The sequence below is a fragment of the Schistocerca cancellata genome, chromosome 4 (assembly GCF_023864275.1).
Source record: "Schistocerca cancellata isolate TAMUIC-IGC-003103 chromosome 4, iqSchCanc2.1, whole genome shotgun sequence".
NCBI classification, from domain to species: Eukaryota; Metazoa; Arthropoda; class Insecta; order Orthoptera; family Acrididae; genus Schistocerca; species Schistocerca cancellata.
In genome coordinates this window covers 278,711,093-278,723,542 of record NC_064629.1, presented here as the reverse complement: position 1 = coordinate 278,723,542, position 12,450 = coordinate 278,711,093, and the positions used below count along the sequence as shown (strand labels likewise).

At 48.9% G+C, this 12,450-nt stretch overlaps 1 non-coding gene across 1 annotated transcript; it reads right to left on the bottom strand.

Moving 5' to 3' along the window:
* Window positions 1–1,089: 1,089 nt before the first annotated feature.
* Trnap-cgg (transfer RNA proline (anticodon CGG)) lies at window positions 1,090–1,165 on the bottom strand. The gene has a single exon. It is a non-coding gene; the product is annotated as a tRNA-Pro (tRNA).
* Window positions 1,166–12,450: the final 11,285 nt, after the last annotated feature.

Here is a 12,450-nt window from a genome sequence, read left to right as displayed (position 1 = left end):
GGGTTTTCCTTTATACTCGTAATTACTGAGTATATGTATTGCACAAGCGATACAAATCATGGAGTATAGAATCTGGAAAGAATTATAGCAGGGTTTTCCTTTATACTCGTAATTACTGAGTATATGTATTGCACAAGCGATACAAATCATGGAAGAAGCAAACAAAAGGAATTAAATTCGTTGGGAAAGACGTTAATACTTCATATATTCTGATGACCTTTCGAAAGTCGTAGTTTCAGAAAAGTATATAAATAACTATGTAACTTTCTGATGGAATAAAGCAGGAATTCGGAAATATAAAACAACAAAATTAAATATTGTCCATCAAAATAGACATTAATAGCACTGAAATTAAACAAATAAGTACACTGACTGTCTCAGCAGTACAATTACGGAAGATAATACCTACCTAATAGAAGCGAGATGAAGAATAGCTTCAGCATGGAAAAAGATATAAAAGAAAATATTGCCTAAATTGAATGAAAATCGGGATGTCACTGAAAAATCTCCGAGAGAGGGAATGGAAAACACATCTCGAAAACCTGCGAGAAAACAATTCTGGAAAACCTGCGAGTTGTAAAAGTGGTAAGAGAAACAGAAAAGAGGAAAATGGAATTTATCGGACAAACACTTGGATACATCGCTTTTCGCAGAAATACATTGACAGATAAGAGACGCAACACCAGAAAATAATTAATGCATAGGACAAGAAGTTTCGGGAATACATTTGTCTAGGTAACATACTTCAGTGATTAACATTGCTAGATCACCGTTTAATGTAAACACGAGATAGGCCATTGAAAATGTGAAATATTTTCTCTGCCTCGTGATGAGTGGGTGTTGTGTGATGTCCTTAGGTTAGTTAGGTTTACGTAGGTCTAAGTTCTAGGGGACTGATGACCATAGATGTTAAGTCCCATAGTGCTCAGAGCATTTGAACCATTTGAACAAAATGTGAAATGCTGGTACACTAATAACAGCTGTAACCGCCAGAATGTTAAACGGAAACAATGCACAAAAGCCAGAATGAGATTTTCACTCTGCAGCGGAGTGTGCGCTGATATGAAACTTCCTGGCAGATTAAAACTGTGTGCCAGCCGAGACTCGAACTCGGGACCTTTGCCTTCCGCGGGCAAGTGCTCTACCATCTGAGCTACCGAAGCACGACTCACGCCCGGTACTCACAGCTTTACTTCTGCCAGTACCTCGTCTCCTACCTTCCAAACTTTACAGAAGCTCTCCTGCGAACCTTGCAGAACTAGCACTCCTGAAAGAAAGGATATTGCGGAGACATGGCTTAGCCACAGCCTGGGGGATGTTTCCAGAATGAGATTTTCACTCTGCAGCGGAGTGTGCGCTGATATGAAACTTCCTGGCAGATTAAAACTGTGTGCCCGACCGAAACTCGAACTCGGGACCGTTGCCTTTCGCGGGAAAGTGCTCTACCAACTGAGCTACCCAAGCATGGCTCACGCCCCGTCCTCACAGTTTTAATCTGCCAGGAAGTTTCATATCAGCGCACACTCCGCTGCAGAGTGAAAATCTCATTCTGGAAACATCCCCCAGGCTGTGGCTAAGCCATGTCTCCGCAATATCCTTTCTTTCAGGAGTGCTAGTTGTGCAAGGTTAGCAGGAGAGCTTCTGTAAAGTTTGGAAGGTAAGAGGCGAGGTACTGGCAGAAGTAAAGCTGTGAGTACCGTGCGTGAGTCGTGCTTCGGTAGCTCTGGGGGACTACCTGTGGTCTAGGGGTAGAGTCTTTGATTCATAATCAAAACGTTTTTTGGACCGCAGCCAGCTCACACGTCCAGGTCAATGGAAGGACGGTAGGACCAGTACCCATTAAGAGGTCTCTACGCCAGGGTTGTCCCCTTTCTACCTACCTTTATGCAATCGCACTCGAGCCACTCCTAGGGGACCTTAACCACCGCCTATCTGGCATCACGCTGCGGGACGTCACCTTTCGCTATAGGACATACGCTGACGACCTGCTACTGCTGGTTCGTTCCAATGACGAAGTTCAAAGCGTACTAACCTGGATTGAGCGATACGGACAGGCCGCAGGCAGTCTTCTGAACATCAACAAGTCGGCGGCGTTGGACATTGGGCGTGGTCTCGGACCGGAAGCCCTCGCTCCCCTCCCAACAGTTTCTGATCTGCGATATTTGGGAATCACGTTCAAGAAAGATGTACGTAAAACAGCTGCAGCAAACTACCGACGGTTATTACAGATCATACGCGCAATGGTGCGACAGAACCTGCTCCGGGACTTGAATCAGCTACAGCGTGTTGAATACCTGAACCTCTACGTAGCATCAAAACTCAACCACGTGGCACAGGTCCTCCCACTACCGCTGCAGATAGGTCGCCGGCTTCAGGCGGCCTTCAGTTACTACGTTTCCGCAGGTCATATCTTTAAAGTACGATACGACACTCTTACCCTCCCAGTGCACAAAGGAGGGCTGGGATTGGTCAACGTCAGGGCGAGAGCAGCTGCCCTTTACATGAGCAACATGAGGAAACGATGGAAAAGTCAATATACCTCTCTCACGGGTCGTTTACTACAGGTTCTGATGCCAGCCTCTAACGTCCCGCCGGTGTCGGTTGCGCACGTCGCACCACAGCTCTCCCATGTGTCGACCTTCATTCTTGATTACAGCTATGTCAGCTCCAACCTCTCCGCCACACGTCCACCAAAGGCGAAAGATTTTTATACCAACCTTCTGCGGGCTGTTCACCATAACGTGGTGGAAAACAAGTACCCTACGGTTCACTGGCCAAGAGTGTGGAAAACGATACACCACCACTTTCTGTCATCCACGGTGCGTTCCAAGTGGTATCAGATCGCCAACAGAAAATATGCCACACGCCAGCGACTTCACACTATTGGACTGGCAGACTCCCCTTATTGCCCAGATTGTCACCTTTTGGATACCGATGAACATCGTTTTACTTGCGCATCATCGTCCGGAGTTTGGCGACTAACACAGAAGATATTGGCTTGTTACCTCCGGGTCACACCTGATATGATTGACCCTCAGACCCTACTCTGTCCCGATGAAACTTACTTTCCGGCTGCAAAATATCATGCGCTTACATGGTTCAAAGGACTTACCGTCGCCTACATCTTTAGCGACGGAGAGAAAGAGCAGCTTGATTACTGGTGGTTCCTACAAAATGCTCACAATGTCCTCGAACGCACACCGAAATACCGTACGCTCTTCGCAAATTATTTACGCAGCGTTTTCGTTAACCCCCCACTCAGCTGGGGAGTGCCAGGCTGTGGTTAATGTGCTGTGCCGCATCACACTAACGGCTCAACGTTCTGCCTTGTCAGCCATGACCAAAGGAAGAGACAAGCTGCTGCAAGGATACTGTTTTCCTTGAGGCACTAGCGAAGCAGAATGCCTCCGTTGCAGATGCCCTTCAAAGGCGCTATTGGAGATTTCAGATAACGATGGCGAGGCCCCAAGTGGAACCAGTTACATTATTGAAGAACCTTTTAGTTAGAATTACATCAGTGGTTTATATTTTTATTTTTTGATTACTCTTTTATGCCACCTTTGTTGTTGTAACACTTACTTGTAACACTTAGTTACAAGAATTCTCATTTGTACACGCTCCCTAAATGTAATCATATAAAAACAAAAAGTGGCAACGGATAGCCCTAACCTTGATTCCCATACTTCCCCTGGTCTATAGGCCGGCCGAAGTGGCCGTGCGGTTAAAGGCGCTGCAGTCTGGAACCGCAAGGCCGCTACGGTCGCAGGTTCGAATCCTGCCTCGGGCATGGATGTTTGTGATGTCCTTAGGTTAGTTAGGTTTAACTAGTTCTAAGTTCTAGGGGACTAATGATCTCAGCAGTTGAGTCCCATAGTGCTCAGAGCCAGAGCCCTGGTCTATAGGCAGCTCTCTGGGGTGGGTTTACTCAGGAGCCAACGCCTGAAGTGGATCAGATTTTTTTGTTGTAGGATGACAAGTGGCGGTGGCACTTAGGTTTTTTATTTTTTATTTTTTTATTTATTAAAAAAAGGGGGTAGCGTCAAACAATTAAAAAAATACACCGGTAACAAAAAAAATAAAAAAAAGGGGGTAGCGTGTTTGATTCGTAATGAAAACGTTTTCGGTCCCGTGTTCGATTCCCGCCACTGCGTAAATTTTGATTAAAAAAAAATAAAAAAAGGGGTAGCATCTTTGATTCATAATCAAAACGTCTTCGGTCCCGGGTTCGATGCCCGCCACTGTCTAAAATAAAAAAAAAAAAAAATAAATAAAAAGATGGTAGAGCACTTGCCCGCGAAAGGCAAAGGTCCCGAGTTCGAGTCTCGGTCGGGCACAAAGTTTTAATCTGCCAGGAAGTTTCATATCAGCGTACACTCCGCTGCAGAGTGAAAATCTCATTCTGGAAACATCCCCCAGGCTGTGGCTAAGCCATGTCTCCCCAATATCCTTTCTTTCAGGAGTGCTAGTTCTGCAAGGTTCGCAGGAGAGCTTCTGTAATGTTTGGAAGGTAGGAGACGAGGTACTGGCAGAAGTAAAGCTGTGAGTACCGGGCGTGAGTCGTGCTTCGGTAGCTCAGATGGTAGAGCACTTGCCCGCGAAAGGCAAAGGTCCCGAGTTCGAGTCTCGGTCGGGCATACAGTTTTAATCTGCCAGGAAGTTTCATAATGCACATATGCATTCATTGCGTCGTACAGGTCCCGGATGTGAGTTTGCCTGTTGCACTTGGTCGGTCAGTGCAGGGACGGTTAATCTTGTTTGTGGATAATGATGTCTCATATGTGCTCGATTGGACACAAATCTGGTGATCCAGTAGACCAAGGCAGCAAGTCGAAACTCGGTCGAGCATATGGGTTACAGCGGTATGTGGGTGAGCGTTATCTTATTGGAAAGCACCTCCTGGAATGCTGTTCATGAATAGCAGCACAACATGTCGAATCACTTGACTGAAGTAAGCGTGCGTGGGACAATCACAAGAGTACTCCTGCTGTCATGCGAAATCACACCCCAGACAATATTTGGCCAGTAAGATAACTGACGATGACAGGAGCGGATGATATAAAATGCAGACAGATAATAGCAAGAAAAGCAATCTTGAAAAAGAAAAGTAACCATTGAATATAAATTTAAGTGTTACTATTTGTCTAAACTGTAGCCTTATACACGAGAGAAACGTGGACAACAAGCAGTTCAGACAAGGAGAGAAGTGAAGCTTTTGAAATGTGCTACAAAAGTACTTTCAAAGTTAGAAGGGTATATCGAATAACGTATGACTAGGTACTGCATCGGTTTGAAGAAAAAATTGTTGCTCAACTTCAATAAAAGAAGGCATGGATTTATAGGACAACCTGAGGCATCAAGGACCCGCCAGTTTGGTAATGGAAGGAGAGGTAAATACTGCAGTGGGAGACCAAGGTTTGAGTACAGTAAGCAGATTCAAACGGATGTAGGTTGTGGTAGTTATATACAGATAAAGATAGATTACTGTGGAGAACTAAGTCAAACCACTCTTCAGAAAATAATAACAAGAGGAACAGATCAAGACGTAACAATAATGTAGAGATCGATAGGTGGAGGGGGGCGGCAGCGAACGAATCATAGAGGAGAATGATTGGAAGTGTGTGTGAAATCTTACTGGACTTAACTGCTAAGGTCATCAGTCCCTAAGCTTACACACTACTTAACCTAAATCATCATAAGGACAAACACACACACCCATGCCCGAGGGAGGACTCGAACCTCCGCCGGGACCAGCCGCACAGTCCATGACTGCAGCGCCTTAACAGAGGAGAATGATTCCTCGAGACGGTACAGCCTTTAGGAAAGTAGTGTATTTCCGCGTAACCGTCTATTTGTGCGTGCATGCCTATGCTGCGTGCTTGCTTGTTCTGTGCTTATTCACTAGTTTGGCATTGTATTTTTATCTAGACTCCTGGAAATTGAAATAAGAACACCGTGAATTCATTGTCCCAGGAAGGGGAAACTTTATTGACACATTCCTGGGGTCAGATACATCACATGATCACACTGACAGAACCACAGGCACATAGACACAGGCAACAGAGCATGCACAATGTCGGCACTAGTACAGTGTATATCCACCTTTCGCAGCAATGCAGGCTGCTATTCTCCCATGGAGACGATCGTAGAGATGCTGGATGTAGTCCTGTGGAACGGCTTGCCATGCCATTTCCACCTGGCGCCTCAGTTGGACCAGCGTTCGTGCTGGACGTGCAGACCGCGTGAGACGACGCTTCATCCAGTCCCAAACATGCTCAATGGGGGACAGATCCGGAGATCTTGCTGGCCAGGGCAGTTGACTTACACCTTCTAGAGAACGTTGGGTGGCACGGAATACATGCGGACGTGCATTGTCCTGTTGGAACAGCAAGTTCCCTTACCGGTCTAGGAATGGTAGAACGATGGGTTCGATGACGGTTTGGATGTACCGTGCACTATTCAGTGTCCCCCGACGATCACCAGTGGTGTACGGCCAGTGTAGGAGATCGCTCCCCACACCATGATGCCGGGTGTTGGCCCTGTGTGCCTCGGTCGTATGCAGTCCTGATTGCGGCGCTCACCTGCACGGCGCCAAACACGCATACGACCATCATTGGCACCAAGGCAGAAGCGACTCTCATCGCTGAAGACGACACGTCTCCATTCGTCCCTCCATTCACGCCTGTCGCGACACCACTGGAGGCGGGCTGCACGATGTTGGGGCGTGAGCGGAAGACGGCCTAACGGTGTGCGGGACCGTAGCCCAGCTTCATGGAGACCGTTGCGAATGGTCCTCGCCGATACCCCAGGAGCAACAGTGTCCCTAATTTGCTGGGAAGTGGCGGTGCGGTCCCCTACGGCACTGCGTAGGATCCTACGGTCTTGGCGTGCATCCGTGCGTCGCTGCGGTCCGGTCCCAGGTCGACGGGCACGTGCACCTTCCGCCGACCACTGGCGACAACATCGATGTACTGTGGAGACCTCACGCCCCACGTGTTGAGCAATTCGGCGGTACGTCCACCCGGCCTCCCGCATGCCCACTATACGCCCTCGCTCAAAGTCCGTCAACTGCACATACGGTTCACGTCCACGCTGTCGCGGCATGCTACCAGTGTTAAAGACTGCGATGGAGCTCCGTATGCCACGGCAAACTGGCTGACACTGACGGCGGCGGTGCACAAATGCTGCGCAGCTAGCGCCATTCGACGGCCAACACCGCAGTTCCTGGTGTGTCCGCTGTGCCGTGTGTGTGATCATTGCTTGTACAGCCCTCTCGCAGTGTCCGGAGCAAGTATGGTGGGTCTGACACACCGGTGTCAATGTGTTCTTTTTTCCATTTCCAGGAGTGTATATTTCTTCTGTGGTGTCACCGCCTGACACCACACTTGCTAGGTGGTAGCTTAAATCGGCCGCGGTCCATTAGTACATGTCGGACCCGCGTGTCGCCACTGTCAGTACTTGCAGACCTAGCGCCACCACATGGCAGGTCTAGAGATGCGGACTAGCACTCGCCCCAGTTGTACGACGACATTGCTAGCGACTACACTGACAAAGCATCGCTCATTAGCCGAGCAGATAGTTAGAATAGCCTTCAGCTAAGTCCATGGCTACGACCTAGCAAGGCGCCATTAGCCTTACAGTGATTGTAATTAACCGTATCTGGAGATACTCATTTGTATCGTCAATAGCGATGTACCACAAGGATGAATTAAAGTTAAGTATTCAAGGAGCTGCATATTTTTCTCTATAGCATTCATCAAGTATCCTGTTCCAGAACTCACGCCAGCCGGCGTGTGTGTACGCGTGCCTTTCGGCTACCTCAGAGTGGCGTGGCTGTTTTGCTACGCCACAACAGATTGGCGACGAGTCTCAAAAGAGGCTTTCGCGTTCGTATTGCTCTGATTTATTTGTGTCATGCCTTCGCCACAATCTCCAGATGTACTGTCCGAATTTTATCGCTTGCAGAATCAGCAGACGCAGGCGTTATTGGATGCCCTGGGACAGCTCGTCCAGGGTCAACGTGCGCTGCAAAACGATGCGGCAGCCGCCGCTTCATCGCTACCGCAGCCACAACATGCAGTTGCACCGCAGTTTCGCCAGTTTGACCAAACTCAGGAGAGCTGGCCGGAATGGTCTCGACAATTTGGATTCCATCTCGCCGCCTACAGAATTCAAGGTAACGAGCGGCAGCCTCACTTATTGTCTTGTGTCGGCGTGCAAACGTACCATGTGATAGTGAAATTGTTTCCCCGACGCGACGTAGCAACTCTGTCCTACGAAGAAATTGTGTCGGCTTTAGATGCCTATTTCAAAGAAACAGTCAATGTAGTTGCAAAAAGGTATACGTTCTTTCGTACAAAGCGTACGGCAGGTCAAACTAATAGGGAGTGGGTTGCAACTTTGCAAGGCCTTACTAGAGACTGCGCATTTGAATGTGACTGTGGCCTTCCTTATTCAGATACAATGGTGCGTGATGCAATAGCACAGAACGTTTCTGATGTTCGCATAAGGGAACAAATTTTGAAACTAGTTAATCCCTCCCTTCAACAAGTGATAGACATATTGGATAGGCAAGACACACTTGACTTTGCTCAGGAATCATTTGAAACTTCGCCAGCTGTGTGTCGCATTAACCGGCCCGCCGGGCGCGCTGCAAGGAACTGTAAACAGCCTTCGCGCCCGTCCGCAACGCTACGTGTCCCGCGAAAGCGAGCAAATGCAGTGCTTAAATCATGCCCGCGGTGTGCAACTAGACATTCGCGTGAGACTTGCCCGTCACGCCAAGCTGTTTGCTTTTTCTGTAATAAGAAAGGACATGTTCAAAGTGTTTGCCAGAAAAAGCTCCGATCGGACACTACCAACTATTCCAGGCCCTTTGCTTCGCGCCGGAATCAAACCAAGGACACTCAGGCTCGGGAACCTTCGCCCATGGACATTCATGTAGTTAATGCCACTCCGCCCAGTGTTCCTCTCTCTAACTGTGACTGTGTTTGTCCCACAAAAAGTGTGCGTCGACGTCGACGGCAATCCCGTCACGTCGCAAGTGATTCTGTACCAGTGTCTGTTCAAGTTGCACAAAACAGTCGCTCTTGTCGTCAGCAGGACAATAAACTTTTTGTCGATTTGGACTTTGCCGGACAAGTGATACCGTTCCAGCTCGATACCGGAGCTGCAGTTTCATTGCTCAATCACGCCACGTACAAACAACTGGGCGCCCCGCCGTTGCGTGCCGCGAAAGTTCAGCTAACTAGTTATTCAGGACAGCATATCCCTGTGTTAGGACAGTGTAGCCTTCTTGCCACATACAAGGGACAAACAAAACTAGTGTCATTTTACGTTCTTCGTTCTTCTGCTGCAGTGAACTTGTTTGGTTTAGATTTATTTCAGTTGTTTAACTTGTCTATCGTAAATCAGGTCCTATCAGTGAACCAGACTGTGCCTTCAGCCAGTGTTTCTCGTCTATGTGAGGAATTTGCAGACATTTTTGCACCGGGCCTTGGTTGCGCTAAGAACTATGAAGCACATTTGGAACTCAAAGTCAACGCGCAACCGAAATTTTTCAGAGCGCGCAATGTTCCCCACGCATTGCGTGATGAGGTCGCAAGAACATTACACGATTTAGAATCCCAAGGTGTCATTGAACGTGTGCAGGCTTCTCTCTGGGCCTCACCCTTAGTAATTTTGCAAAAAACCTTCCGGAAAATTGAGACTTTGCGTGGACTTCAAGGCAACAGTGAATCCACAACTAGTGACTGCTACTTTTCCTTTGCCCCGCCCGGAAGATCTATTTGACAAACTGTGCCCGGGAAAATATTTTTCAAAGTTGGACCTAGCAGATGCGTACTTGCAAATACCGGTGGACGAAGAATCCCAGCGCGTATTGGTGGTTAACACGCATCTTGGATTGTACAGATTCAAAAGACTGCCATTCGGGTGTGCATCCGCCCCTGCATTATTTCAGCAATATTTACAAACTATTTGTGCGTCGGTCCCTACTGCAGCAAACTATCTGGACGATATAGTGATCTCCGGAAAGACAGAAGCGGAACATTTACAAAATCTCCGAACATTATTTCAAGTCTTGCGACAAAATGGTCTTCGCTTGAGGAAGGACAAATGTGTGTTTTTTGCTCGTGACTTGCCATATCTGGGCCATGTAATTAATGCCCAAGGCATACATCCGAGTCCAGAGCACCTCCGTGCCATACAGGACTTGCCTTCGCCGCAAAATGTGAAGCAGCTACAGAGTGTGTTGGGAAAAATTAACTATTATCATAAATTTCTTCCTCATGCCTCTTCCATTTCAGCTCCGCTTCATCGCTTACGCCGTAAAGGTGTTCCGTTCGTCTGGTCGACGGAATGCGACCGCGCCTTTCGCCAATTGAAATCGGCGTTGCTTTCAAATACTTGCCTTACGCCATTCGATCCCCAGAAACCCCTTTTGTTGATGGTAGATGCATCGGATTTCGGGATCGGTGCTGTGCTTGCGCACAAAGATGGTTCGCATGATCGCCCTATCGCCTTTGCGTCCAAATTGCTGTCGTCAGCGCAACGCAATTATTCCCAGATAGAGAAAGAAGCTTTGGCTCTCGTGTTTGGTGTTACAAAGTTTCACGATTTCTTGTATGGTCGTCACTTTACTATCATCACAGACCACAAACCTTTGACATCGCTGTTTCATCCGAACAAGCCTGTACCTCCACGTACAGCGCAGAAATTCATTCGCTGGTCTATTTTCCTCTCGCAGTACCGCTACGATATCTTGTATCGGTCCACTGCTAAGCACGGAAACGCAGATGCGTTGTCCCGTTTGCCAGTTGCTGAGGATACAGCATTCGATTCTTCCGAACTTGCTTGCATGTTCATTGATGCGGAAACCGATGACGTGGTCGAATCGTTTCCGATTGATTTTCGTCGTGTAGCTACAGCCACAGCTGCCGACCCTGTCCTTGCTACCGTTTTGCGTTTTGTTGCTACGCAATGGCCCTTGTCGAAGTCGCGGATCGAGGATCCGATGGTTCGCCGATTTTTTGCTCACAAGGAGAGACTTTTTGTACGACGTGGTGTTTTGTTGTTGCGTTCTGATAATGATCAGTCTCGGGTCGTGGTCCCACGTTCGTTACAGTCCTCTGTCTTAAAGCTTCTCCACCAAGGACATTGGGGTATAGTGCGTACGAAACAACTTGCTCGTCGGCACTGTACTTGGTTCGGAATCGATGCTGCGATTACGAATATGTGCTCTTCTTGCATGGCGTGTGCCGAACAACAATCCGCACCGCCGCGGAAATTCTTTGCATGGCCGAAAGCCACTTCCCCTTGGCAACGCTTACATATCGATTTTGCTGGTCCCTTCTGGAATGCTCGATGGTTGGTTGTTGTCGATTCCTTCAGTAATTTTCCTTTTGTTGTCCGGATGTCTTCCACGACGTCATCTGCCACCATCCAAGCGTTGTCTGCTATCTTTTGCATTGAAGATCTTCCACAGACTATTGTTTCCGACAATGGCCCACAATTCATGTCCGCAGAATTTCAGTCATTCTGCAAGGCCAATGGTATTCAACATCTGACATCCGCGCCGTTTTCGCCTCAGTCAAACGGTGCCGCTGAACGTTTGGTCCGGACTTTCAAGTCACAGATGTTGAAGTTGAAAGAGTCGCATTCTCGGGAGGACGCGTTATTGCTCTTTTTGTCTTCGTATCGCTCTCAGCCCCGCGATGGTCGCTCGCCGGCTGAGTTGCTCCATGGTCGTCCTCATCGAACCTTGATGTCTTTGCTGCATCCGCCGCATCAGGCAGACGCCTGCTTTTGTTTCAGGCGACGTTGTATTCTATCACAACTATCGCGGTTCACGGCGTTGGCTCGCAGGGCGCATTCTTCGCTGTCTCGGCCGCGCGATGTATTTGGTTTTGGGGGCCTCTGGTGAGGTGCGTCGGCATCTCAATCAGCTGTGCCTCTGTCGTCGCCTGGGTTCTGCCGCTCCGTCTGCTTTCAGCGACGGAGCCGTCCGGTCAGCGCCCTGGGGACCCATCTACTGGCTCGCCTCATCCCCAGGTGTTACCGACGATGCCTTCCAGTTTGCCTCATGGCGTCGCGCAGCCGCCGTCGCCGCCGCAGCCGCCGCCGGCGCAGCCCGCAGAGGATGCTTCGCTGCAGCCGCCATCCGCCTCCCTGGGTCACGCGCCGCCGATCGCTTCCCGTGACCAGCTGTCGTCCGCCCTGGACCTCTTGCCCGCTCCGGACCACATGGCGTCATCGCGCGTCGGATACCCCGACGCAATGGAGGTCGACCCTTCGGGCCCTCCTGTTTCATTACGGGCGCATGCGCCGCATGTTGACGTGCACCCTGGAGTAGGTTTCCAGGCGTTTCCTAGCTCCCCTCGGACCGAATGGCCGGGTGCGGGTGGCACAGCCTCGCCTGTTGTTAGGCTCCCCACCTCATCGCATACGTCAACA